This window comes from Stegostoma tigrinum, chromosome 34 (assembly GCF_030684315.1).
Source record: "Stegostoma tigrinum isolate sSteTig4 chromosome 34, sSteTig4.hap1, whole genome shotgun sequence".
NCBI classification, from domain to species: Eukaryota; Metazoa; Chordata; class Chondrichthyes; order Orectolobiformes; family Stegostomatidae; genus Stegostoma; species Stegostoma tigrinum.
Genome location: NC_081387.1, coordinates 18,301,398 through 18,314,947, shown reverse-complemented (window position 1 = coordinate 18,314,947; position 13,550 = coordinate 18,301,398).

Here is a 13,550-nt window from a genome sequence, read left to right as displayed (position 1 = left end):
CTGAGCTCGGTCTCTTTTCATTTGAGAAAAGGAGGAGGAGAGGGGACCGAATTGAGGTACACAAGAAAATGAGAGGCATAGATAGAGTTGATCGCCAGAGACATATTCCCAGGGCAGAAATGGGTAGCACGAGGGGTCGTAGTTTTCAGCTGGTTGGTGGAAAGTATAGAAGGGATGTCAGAGGCGGGTTCTTTACACAGAGAGTTGTGAGAGCATGGAATGCATTGCCAGCAGCAGTTGTGGAAGCAAGGTGATTGGGGTCATTTAAGAGACGGCTGGACATGCATATGGTCACAGAAATTTGAGGGTGCATACAGGAGGATCAATGGTCGGCACAACATTGTGGGCTGAATGGCCTGTTTTGTGCTGTACTGTTCTATGTTCTATGTTCTATAATTCATCACTCCTTAACTATTTGAATATTCTCTCTGGGACACTTCGTGACTGAACATGCAAGAAAAATATCACAACAGGGTTTAATCAGGAATTTCAAGGATTACAATGATGGGAAGGAGAATATCTGTTCGAATTTCTATTAGAACAGGTTGTGGTCCCATTTTCATGGGAACGGAGAAACACCCAAAGAACTCCCATGAAGGGAATGATCCTCCAGCATTTACTGGTCAAGCTCCTTAAGAATCCAATATGTTTCAATAATGTCAACTCTCATACTTCTGCATTCCTGTGAGAAGAGACCCAATCTTTTAATTTTTGCTCATAACACAGTTCCTCCACACTTGATCATGCTGATGCTCCTTGTCTGAATAGCTTCTGATGTAGATTTTTTCTTTTCCTCAATAACAGGACGAAAACTGCACACAGTACCCCAGGGGTGTAACATAGGGGTTGAAATATGGACCAACATTCCGTGACCCTTCCAAGTGACTGGTTGCACCTTTGTGCTCGCTTTCAATGTTTCATGCGCAAGGACCTCAACTCAATTTGTCTTCCGGCTATCTGTAGCTTTTTACTGTTTATGTAAAACTCTGTCCTTTTGTTCTACCCTCCAAAATGAACAACATGACATGTTTCCACATTACTCTCCATTTGACAATGATTTGTTTAACCTCTCAATATCTTTCTGTAAAACATTGTACCTTCTCACAATCTACTTTTCCAACTCTGCTTAGATGTCATCTGCAAATTTAGCTGCACTACATTCATTTCTTCTTCCAAGTTGTGACTATATACTTCAAAAAGTAGCAATCTCAACAATGATCCCTGTGGCATCCCACAGATCATGGATGACAAAACTATAAATGAATACATCATCAACTCTCGCTGTCTCTTGGACCATTATCCAAACAAACCAATAATCTACCTCCAAGAACATTGGCTGTTATGACTGCTCCTTCTGTGAGAGACACTGTTGAACACATTCGCAAATCCCAATTAAAACACATCTACTGATTTCCCTCTTTCCATCTCGATGAGGCTTCGTTTTGCAATAAATTTGCCACTCACAATTTTCCTTTCATGGAGCTGAGCTGACTCTGCCTGATCAGATTAATATTTTCCAAACTGTACGCGATCTCATCTTTACAAATTTTTTCCAATGTATTTTCAACAATCGATAGAATAACCCATGTTTTGCCTTCCTTTCTTTTGGAATGCAGTGTCACATTTTCAGTTTTCCAAACCTCTGGTAATTCTCCACAACTCAAGGATTTTAGTAAATTACATCCAAAGCATCCAGTATCTCTTTTTGGATCAGACCCAGGAACATATTTTTCTTTAGCTCCAATATTTTTTCAAATATTCCTTCTTCAGCAACGGAGATAGGACTTAAATAATGCACCATACTCTGTAGCAATGGTAAGATGCTCAAAGTATCATCCATCGTAAGGAATGATGCAAAATATCTGTTTCAGTCCTCTGTCATTTTCTTGTATTCTTCATTGAGGTTAAGCACAATTGCTTCCAAACCAGGCAGGACGAATTGCTCTCAAACTGAAACTGATGGTAATGAAGAGCAGACAAACTCAATAATCAGGAGGAGATTCATGTGATTGGTGAAGCTCCAAATTTCAGAGACTCAATTCAAAACGAAACAGGCAAGAATAATGTCAAAGCGGCTTTTACCAACTTACCAGGAATTCCAAAGATTGCAAGAATGGGAAAGAGAATTTCTATTGGAAGTGACCCAGGTGCCATTTTCAGGTGAAAGCCGGAACAGTCACAATGAGGCAATGCATTGAAACACGCTCAATATATACACAAGACAATCCTCCACTGAATTTCATTCATTAAGATTTCATTAATCTCAGCATTTTTAACAAACAAGTTAATATCTCACATCCTTGAGCAGCATTTACACTCAGCACTGTGATCACCAGAGAATTAGGGTCATGATCTCTCAGCGTTGGCTTCTCAGAGGGCCATGAGGGTGCTGCCTGCAATGGTGTGACCTTAATTGATTGTGAAGTGGAAGCTAATCCAGGAGTGAGGGATACAGCTTCGAGTTTCACCCATTTCAATCAAACTGTGTTATGATTTGTCCCTGGATAAAGTGATACTATAACCCAGTCCTTCTTGCCCTGGAAGAGAAATCATACAACAATGCCACATGAGCCCACAATTGCACCATTCCACACTTACGCTCCTCTTCCTCCCTTTCATTATGTATCCAGTGAGAAATGAGAAAGTATTCTAAACAAAGTTACGGACTGGCCTTCAACCACTCTCACCCTCGCAACAGCACTTGGTCCATTGCTTAAATATAAGGTTTTGCCCTTTTAAGACAGAGAGGACAACAGAAGATTTCTCTCGGAGGGTTGACAGTCTTTGAGACTCCCTTCCTCAAAAAGCAGTGGATGCAGAATCTTAAACTATTTTAAACTGCAGGTTCGCGAGATTCTTGATGATAAAGTGGATTAAAGATTATCGAGGCCATTCAGGAATATCGAGGTGATGTCAAAATCATGATCAACGATTATCTCACTGAGCAGCAGGACAGACTGAAAGGGCAAAGTGGCCAACTCTTTTATTTATGTTTGTATTTTCAATTCCTGTCTCACAATCAGGTGGTAAAATGTCTCAAATCAATGCGCTGGCATCAATAAGCAGTGAGAACCTCTCATTATCATGACAAGTGTGGTTGTCCACACAACTTCCAAGCTGTCAACGTCCCTCTAACTCTCCTGTTTCATTCAAGTGGCTTTCCATTCTTCAAGATATTTCTGGAAGGAGCCACCACCTTACTGAACATTAGAATAAAGTTCTTGTAAAACCAATACATGGCAATGTATCACAGAATTTTACTTTTTGTCTTAGGCACCAGGAAAACCATAACACTTTAATCCATCACTAATATAACATCTGTTCAACTCTTTTGAAAATTTCCTACATCAGCATTCACCACGCATTCCATAGATACCCTTGTGGGAAGAGATGTCTCTTCATCTCTGTATTAATCAGTGACCTGTTATTCTAAAGTGATGAGTCTTGTTCTGGATTTGCACACATGAGAAAACATTGTTTCTATGCCTACTTTGTCAAGTATCAAGCCATGTGTCAAATATACATGAAGCATGGTGTTAGCAGTTGCCGATGATGTCTCTCACACATCATGACATATTGCCTGATGGTTATGTTGGAATTCAGAAGTAGATAGGAGGGACAGAATATCTGGGGATGGGACGAGTATTTGGGAGAAAACTGAAAGATGCAAAGCTCCTAAAACTGAAAATTCTCAACCAAAATTGACATCAAGAAAATGACATGCATCCATTGAAATGATGCTTGAAATACAATTGTTGGAGTTTCAGTGGGACACCAATTGTAGTGTTGGGAATTTTGAAGGAATCCTCAGAAAAGAGGGCAGCTGGAAATGAAATAGTTATTGAAACCGTAAGTGTGTTAAACATTTCTTTCCTCAATTATTGATAAAAGGAATCAAGGTTTTTGCAGCTTTTATTTCAAAGTCAAGAGCTCCTGAAGTGATAGAAAAACATCAGATGTGAAATGGCACAGGCCAGGTGTGGTCCAAACTCTTGATTGGAGTGACCTGGAAGCTGTAGTCAATAGGAGGAAGAAGAACAAAATTAGAGGAGAACTACAGAGTCTGTCACTGCTTCCTTTATTTTTCAGGAATGAGGTGCTGATTACGAACAGACATTGTACAGAGCTGTAACTGAAGCATCAGATAAAGGTGACTGGTGGGACAACAATATGAATATTCTCATGAACAGTGCTGAGGAGGTTCCACAGCAGCTCATCATTTTGAAGAAGACTGTGTTTGTGGAGCATTGTTTGTTTGGGGGCTGCTTTAAGAAGGTAATTGGTCACAAAATCCTCCAAGAAAGTGTGTAGAATTCCACTGGAGGAAATGTAGAGTTTTGGCAGAATTATCTCTGAAAGTTGTGCTCCAAATGGTGACTGGACTGTTCAGTAAATGTGTTGGAGAAGTCAATGTTGGATATGTTCTTTCAAGGAGAACAATTATGTTTATCATGAATTGCAAGTGAATTTGTGTCATTAAGTAAACTCCTTTCCTTTGACTTACTGACGTCTACGTAATTCAAAACAACACATTCAGTGATAGTTCTTCAGTTTAAAATCGCAGTCATTTTGAAATTCTGGGAAAAACAATTTCATCCAACTCAGGATCCCATTCTTGCTTTCTCCTCACACTGCTTGATCCCTGTATCCCTAAGAACAAAATTAACTTCCACTTGAGGACATTTGATGTTTTCACCTCAACCTGTTCCTGTTGCAGGGAATTACAGAAGCTCACCATTCTTTAGGTGAAGAGGTTTCTCATCATCTCAGACCTGAATACTCCACTCTGTTTCCTAAGATGTGACGTCAGCCTCTGCACACCCTGATCTTTGGAGCATTCCTCCTCTTCTTGCTCTGTGCAGTTGTCTTAGAGCTTTATATAATTTTTAGATATACGTACACCGCACTCTGCCTTTGCTGTCGGCTCCGGCGAGTATACATTTGAACGATCTAATCTGTCTTCCTTCATAGGTCAGCCCTGCCATCCAAACAGCCGGTTAAAATTCTCCATGATCCCTCCATCGTTAAAACATCATTCACCAGATGAAGAGTCCAAAACTTCACAAATAGTTTCAGTGTGGTTGGACCAAGGATTTAGACAATTGTAGCAAGACATCACTGTCCCAATATTCAAATATTCTTGCTGTGTAGATGACATTTCATTTGCTTTCTTCACTATCTGCTGCTCCGGCATTCTTACTTTCAGGAATATGTTTACAAGGACATGCAGGATGTTTTGCAACTCCTTACTGCAAATGTATCACCATTCAGATAATAATCCATCTGCCTTTTCATTTTATCAAATTGGATAACCTCACATTGCTCCACCTGCCATCTCAATCCACCATGCATTTGCCCATCCTCACAACATAGAAACATAGAACATAAGACATTGAACTGTACAGCACAACAGCGGGGTCTTTAGCCCACAATGTTGTGCTGAACAGGATGCCATTTTAAACCAGTCCTTTCAGCTGGCCCTTGGTCTGTCCCCTTCCACCGCTTGTCTGTTTGTGTGCTTATCTAAAAGTTCCTTTAATGCCCCTATTGTATCTATCTCGACCACCTCCCCTGGCAGTGCGTTCCAGATTCCTGCAATTCTCTGTGTAAAAAACTTACCCATCGTGTCCCCTTTGAACTTGCCCCCAACCTTCAATGCACGCCCCCCCATTATTAGACATGCCAAATCTGATAAAAAGATTCTGGACCTGAGCCCTATCGATGCATTTTAGAATTTTATAAAATCCTAACTAATCCAGTATCTCCTTACATGTCAATTTTGCCATCCCAGCCATCAGACTGGTAAAATGTCTTGCACGACCTCCATAGCTAGAACATCCCTCATCAGATCATAACTGTTCGCTGTATTTTAAGATTGGCCTCACAGATACCCAGTGCAGCCACACCATGACATTACAATTGTTATACTCAGTGCTCTGATCAATGAAAAAACACATGCCAAACATCTTCTTTCCCACGTTGTCTACTTTGAACTCCACTGCCAAAGAACTGTGCAGCCACACCCCGAGGTCACTTTGTTCAGCAAGCAAGAGGTTGATATCAAGGCTCCATTTGTCCGACTGTGGAATCAAAGAGCACGAGAAAAATGTAACCCATGAGTATCAGAGGGCAAACATTCTGGTAGTTGGAGATGTACCAGACACAGAGTAAGGTCGTCATAGTTGTTGAAGGTCAGTTGCCTCAGCTCCAGGAGACCTCTGCAGGAGCTTCTCAAGATAGCGTCTGAGGCCCGAGCATTTTCAGTTGCTTCAGCAAGGACCTTCGTGCATTCTTCAAATTAGAAGTGGGGATGTTCATCAATGATTCCACCGAGTTCCCAAGTGGAGTATGTGATGCTGTTCCTGCAGGTGGCATCGTTGTGGCACAGCAGGAGGCCCAGGATGGACAGGTCATCTGAGGAATGGGAGGGGTAGTTGAAATTGTTCGTGACTGGGAGGTGAGGCTGTTTATTGCGAACCGATCGGAGGTATTCCGCAAAGCAGTCCCCAAGCCTCCACTTGGTTTCCCGGTGTAGAGGAGGCCACAACGAGAACAGCGGATACAGTATACTACATTAGCAGATGTGCAAGTGAACATCTGTTTAATGTGGAAAGTCTTTATGGGGCCAGGGATGGGGGTGAGGTGGGAGGTGGAGGGGCAGGTGTCGTACTTGCTGCGGAGAAGGGAGTCATGGAGAGAATGATCCATCTGGAAAGCAGATACGAGTGGGAGGGAACAATGCCTTTCGTGGTGGGGTCGGATTGCAGCCGGCAGAAGTGTCAGAAGATGATGCTTTGGATCTGAAGGTTGGTGAGGTGGTACATAAAGAGCAAATGGATTCTGTTTCGGTTGTTATTGCGGGGAGCGAGTGTGAAGAATGATTTACGGGAAATGCAGGAGATATGTTCGAGGGCATTCTCGACCACTGACGGGGGCGAAGTTGTGGTCATTGAAAAACGAGCACATTTGAGATGTACGGGAATGGAATGTTTCATCCTCGGAGCAGGTGTGGCTGAGACGAAGGAATTGGGAACAGTGGATGACATTTTTGCAGGAAGGTGTGTGGGAGGAGGTGCATTCTCAGTAGCTTTAGGAGACGGTGGGCTTGAAGTGGATCTCGGTTTCTAGATGGTTGCTGGAGATGGAAAGATAGAGTTCCAGGAAGGAGAGAGAGAGATGGGAGATAGTCCAGGTGAACTTAAGGTTGGGGTGGAAGGTGTTAGTGAAGTGGATGAACTGTTCAAGCTCCTCGTGGGAGCACAAGGCACCGCCAATACAATCATCAATGTAACGGAGGAAGAGGTGGGGTTTATAGCCAGAGTAGCTACGGAATAGGGATTCTTCCACACAACCTACAAAGAGGCAGGCATAGCTTGGGCCCATGCAGGTACCCATGGGCACCCTCATTGTCTGCAGGAAGTGGGAGGAATTGAAAGAGAAAGCAGAATAGAACAGAATAGAAAAGTACTCGTGGTAGGGGACTCGATAGTTAGGGAAATTGACAGGAGATTTTGTGGTCAGGATCCGGATTCCCGGAAGGTATGTTGCCTCCCTGGTGCCAGGATCCGGGACGTCTCCGATCGAGTGTATAGGGTTCTAAAATCGGAGGGCGAACAGCCAGAAATCGTGTTACATATTGGCACAAATGATATAGCCAGATATAGGATTGAGGAAATAAAAAGTGATTTCAGGGAGTTAGGATGGAAGCTGCAGAGCAGGACGAACAGAGTAGTGTTCTCTGGTTTACTACCAGTGCCACGAGATAGCGAGGTGAGGAACAGGGAGCGGGCGCAGCTGAACACGTGGCTACGCAGCTGGTGTAGGAGGGAGGGCTTCAGATATGTAGATAATTGTGAAGCCTTCTGGGGTAGGTGGGACCTGTACAAGAAGGACGGGTTGCATCTGAACTGGAAGTGGACCAATGTTCTGGGTGGAAGATTTTCTCGAGGAGTTCGAGAGGGTTTAAAGTAGTATGGCAGGGGGTGGGAACCTGAGCTGTATACCGGAGGTGAGAGTTGATGCAGGTGAGGCAGTAGCAAGAGATAGACCAGCTAGTGGGAAGGAACCAAGGGATCGGTTAATGTGTGTTTGCTTTAATGCAAGGAGTATCAGGAATAAAAGTGATGAACTTAGAGCATGGATCAGTACCTGGTGCTATGATGTTGTGGCCATAACAGAGACATGGGTTTCTCATGGGTAGGAATGGTTGCTGGATGTTCCAGGGTTTAGAACATTTAAAAAGAATAGGGAGGGGGGAAAAAGAGGAGGGGGTGTGGCACGACTAATCAGAGAGGGTATCACAGCTACAGAAGCTTCCATTGTCGAGGAAGATCTGCCTACCGTGTCAGTATGGGTGGAAATTAGGAACAGCAAGGGAGTAGTCACCTCGTTAGGGGTTTACTACAGGCCCCCAAATAGCAGCAGGGAGATTGAAGAAAGCATAGGTCGACAGATTTTGGAAAAGTGTGGACGCAGTAGGGTTGTTGTAATGGGTGACTTTAACTTTCCTAATATTGATTGGAACCTCCTTCGAGCAGAAGATTTGAATGGAGCTGTTTTTGTAAGGTCTGTTCAGGAGGGTTTCTTAACGCAGTACGTTGACAGGCCGACGAGGGGAGAGGCCATTCTAGACTTGGTGCTCGGAAACGAGCCGGGGCAGGTATCAGATCTTGTGGTGGGACAGCATTTTGGTGATAGTGACAATAACTGACTCACATTTGAAGGAGAGGATGAGGCAAAATGGGAGAATATTTATTTGGGAAGAGGAAACTATGACGCGATTAGACATGAGTTAGGAAGCATGGACTGGGAGCAATTGTTCCATGGTAAGGGAACTATAGGCATGTGGAGACTGTTTAAGGAACAGTTGTTGCGAGTGATGAGTAAATATGTCCCTCTGAGACAGGCAAGAAGGGGTAAGATAAAGGAACCTTGGATGACGAGAGCGGTGGAGCTTCTTGTGAAAAGGAAGAAGGTAGCTTACATAAGGTGGAGGAAGCTAGGGTCAAGTTCAGCTAGAGAGGATTACACGCGGGCAAGGAAGGAGCTCAAAAATGGTCTGAGGAGAGCCAGGAGGGGGCACAAAAAAGGCTTGGCAGAAGGAATCAGGGAAAACACAAAGGCATTTTACACTTATGTGAGGAATAAGAGAATCGTCAATGAAAGAGTAGGGCCAATCAGGGATAGCATAGGGAACTTGTGTGTGGAATCTGAGGAGGTAGGGGAAGCCCGAAATGAGTTTTTTGCTTCTGTCTTAACGAAAGAAACGAACTTTGTAGTGAATGAAACCTCTGAAGAGCAGGTGTGCATGGTGGAATGGATAGAGATAGAGGAAGCTGATGTGCTGAAAATTTTGTCAAGCATTAAGATTGACAAGTCACCAGGCCCGGACAAGATTTGTCCTCAGCTGCTTTGGGAAGCGGGAAATGCAATTGCTTCGCTACTAGCGAAGATCTTTGCATCTTCGCTCTCCACTGGAGTCGTACCTGAGGACTGGAGAGAGGTAAATGTAATTCCTCTCTTCAAGAAAGGAAATAGGGAAATCCCTGGCAATTACAGACCAGTAAGTCTCACGTCTGTCGTCTGCAAGGTGTTAGAAAGGATTCTGAGGGATAGTATTTATGACCATCTGGAAGAGCATGGCTTGATCAAATACAGTCAACACGGCTTTGTGAGGGGTAGGTCATGCCTCACAAACCTTATCGAGTTTTTTGAGGATGTGACTAGAAAAGTTGATGAGGGTCGAGCTGTGGATGTGGTGTATATGGACTTCAGTAAGGCATTTGATAAGGCTCCCCATGGTAGGTTCATTCAGAAGGTCAAGAGGAATGGGATACATGGGAACCTACCTGCTTGGATACAGAATTGGCTGGCCAACAGAAGTCAGCGAGTGGTAGTAGAAGGAAAATATTCTGTCTGGAAGTCAGTGGTGAGTGGGGTTCCACAGGGCTCTGTCCTTGGGCCTCTACTGTTTGTAAATTTTATTAATGACTTGGATGAGGGGATTGAAGGATGGGTCAGCAAGTTTGCAGACGACACAAATGTCGGAGGTGTCGTTGACAGTATAGAGGGCTGTTGTAGGCTGCAGCGGGACATTGACAGGATGTAGAGATGGGCTGAGAGGTGGCAGATGGAGTTCAACCTGGATAAATGCGAGGTGATGCGTTTTGTAAGGTCGAATTTGAAAGCTGAGTACAGGATTAAGGATAGGATTCTTGGCAGTGTAGAGGAACAGAGGGATCTTGGTGTGCAGATGCATAGATCCCAAAAAATGGCCACTCAAGTGGTCAGGGTTGTTAAGAAAGCATATGGTGTTTTGGCTTTCATTAACAGGGGGATTGAGTTTCAGAGTCGTGAGATCTTGTTGCAGCTCTATAAAACTTTGGTTAGACCGCACTTGGAATACTGCGTCCAGTTCTGGTCGCCCTATTACAGGAAAGATGTGGATGCTTTGGAGAGGGTTCAGAGGAGGTTTACCAGGATGCTGCCTGGACTGGAGGGCTTATCTTAAGAAGAGAGGTTGACTGAGCTCGGTCTCTTTTCATTGGAGAAAAGGAGGAGGAGAGGGGACCTAATTGAGGTGTACAAGATAATGAGAGGCATAGATAGAGTTGATAGCCAGAGACTATTTCCCAGGGCAGAAATGGCTCACACGATGGGTCATAGTTTTAAGCTGGTTTGTGGAAAGTATAGAAAGGATGTCAGAGGCGGGTTCTTTACACAGAGAGTTGTGAGAGCATGGAATGCGTTGCCAGCAGCAGTTGTGGAAGCAAGGTGATTGGGGTCATTTAAGAGACGGCTGGACATGCATATGGTCACAGAAATTTGAGGGTGCATACATGAGGATCAATGGTCGGCACAACATTGTGGGCTGAAGGGCCTGTTCTGTGCTGTACTGTTCTATGTTCTATGTTGTTGAGGGTAAGGACGGGTTTGGCTCAGCGGATGAGGGTGCAAGTGGAAGGGGACTGTTCGGGCTTATGGGTCAAGAAGAAGCGGAGGGCGTTATGGCCATCTGTGTGGGAATTCAGATGTGTCGGGAATGGACGTCCATGGTAAAGATAAGGTGTTGGGGACCGGGGAAATGGAAGTTCTGGAGGAGGTGGAGGGCGTGGTTGGCGTCATGGGCGTAGGTAGGGAGTTCCTGGACCAAGGGGGAAAACATGGAGCTTTTCTCTGTCTTGATTGCAGCTGGAAGCTGGGGTTTCTCTCTGCTGTGGAATTACTTGTGAAAAGAATATTTTTTTTCTGAATTAGCCATTTTTTCCAAAGGGTGTTACTATGTTGGAACATTAATAATACATACTGTATCTGTAATTCTGTTAAGATTTCCAATAGAGTTACTCTATTCTAACTTATTTCTTTCGATAAATTTTTAAAATATCATATAAAAGAATTGTATCGCTTAACATTGAGTAGATTGACTAATCGCATTGCATCTGGAACTTCACTTTTGCCTTTAAAATAAGAAAAGGTTAGGGTTCCAGCTACCTTCTTAAAATATTTTGAGGAGGTCTGGTCTGGCACATAGCAAGTGATGCAGCATTGAAACAGACCCTTTGGTCCAAATCATCGATGACAACCAGGTTTACTAAACGGAACGAGCTCAATTTGTCCACATTGGGCCCATATCTGTCTGAAACTTTCCCATTGATTGATATGTCCAAATGTCTTTTAAGTCTTGCAATAGTATTGATCTCTACCAACTCACCTGGTAGTTGGTTCCCTAGACATGCCGGCTCATTTCTTGTTTTCTTCAGATTCTACTTTTGCAGGGTAAACAGAATTGTATGCAGTATTCCTAATGTGCTCTCAGAGTTTAGATGACATCCTATCACAGATACTCAATGTTCTGATCAGTGAAGAAAAGCCGGCTTCAGTGAAATATCTATCTGTGATTCCACATTAAAGAGACTATGTACCGGCACCCCTACGGCTCTCTGTTCAACGACACTGTCCAGGGACCTATCATTAAATGTGCAATTCCTGTTTTGGCCTCTCTTATGACATGTAATTCCTTGCATCCATCTAAATTAAATTCCATGTGCCAATCCATCTCAATATGTAGCAAGAGCTGGACAACATTGAAACTTTGACTGCGAAGTGGCAAGTATTGATGTATCATCTAAAACTTTCATCATTCACTCCCTCTACCACGATGGCACATGTGCAGCAATGTGCACCATCCACAAGATTCACTGCAACAACTTTCCTAGGCTCCCAGCACAGCATCTTCCAAGCCGGCCATTTGAAATGACAAGGACAGCAGATGCAAGGAAATGCCACTGCTACAAACTGCCTTTCAAACCATACAATCCTGACTTGGCAAGATATTTTCATTCCTTCACTGTTACACAATCAATATATCTCCTTGACTCAGTCTTCGCTCATTCTCAATATTGGTCTGGCTGTTGCTTCCCTCAATAATTCTGACCATCAATCCCGCAGTTTCAGATAGCCAAGCGTCACCACGTTCATCTATTGTCAGCTAGATGCCCTTGCACCTCATCTCCACATCAATGTCCACTCCTTCCAGACCAATAAATCATTGTTCCTCTGCACACTGAGCTAACCCTCTATCATTCTAACTGCCTCTGTCAATGTCGTCGCTGGAATTAAGAATGAAAAGAAACACAATGTGCCAGATTCTGCTTCATTGTTACAGGGATTTGTTTTCAGTTTTTTTTCCGGTGAAACACTTCTACACCCTCTGTAGTCATCCCAGCCTGTTGATGTGACTCCCAAAACCACACCAAATTCTGCAACTGCAGTCTCGTGATCATTTGGTGCCAATTTACTTTACGCCCCAAAACATATCGACACTTGAACCAACCTAGTCAGCTGTGTGAAAATGCATCTCCAAAACAGGTGAAATTGAACGCTGACCTTCAGGATAAGTGATAGAGGCACTACCACTGCATACCATGACCCGACCACGACATAATATACCTCTCTTCACCCCGAATTATTCAAGTCTTTTGGGGAATTCAGACATTGAGTGGACACTTCTAAACTGTAAGATGTGTTGCATTGAGAATTACAAAAACGAACATAGACACAGGACAAATGTATTTTTGAAACATTATGGCAGATGCTGGAAACTGTACTGCAAGCAACAAATGCTGGAGATTGCAGTGGGTCAGATGGCATTCATGCAGAGACGGATGTATTTTAAGAGTCAAAAACCAGGCCGTAGTTCTAATGTCGCATACAGGACAGATCAGCAAAAGATGGTCGAATTCCTTTGGGCATTAGTTCTTTGATGGAAAGTAACTTTCAAACTTACCAATCAATAATGGCTCCATGGCCATTCTCAGGTGAGCATTTTGCTTAATAGATAATTCACTGTTTTTTATGTTGGAATTTGACCCTGTAACCCCAGATATTAGGTTTACATTTTGGATTGCTGGCCCAGTGAGGTTATCCTTCCACCGGGAGCTCGCCCATAAATGTAACTTATTTGTGTAGCTTACAGAGCAGAGAAGAGGGAGATTTTGCCAGATTCTTCATCTCCTCTCTGAATCTCCTCTGGGTCAGTGCGTAAATACACG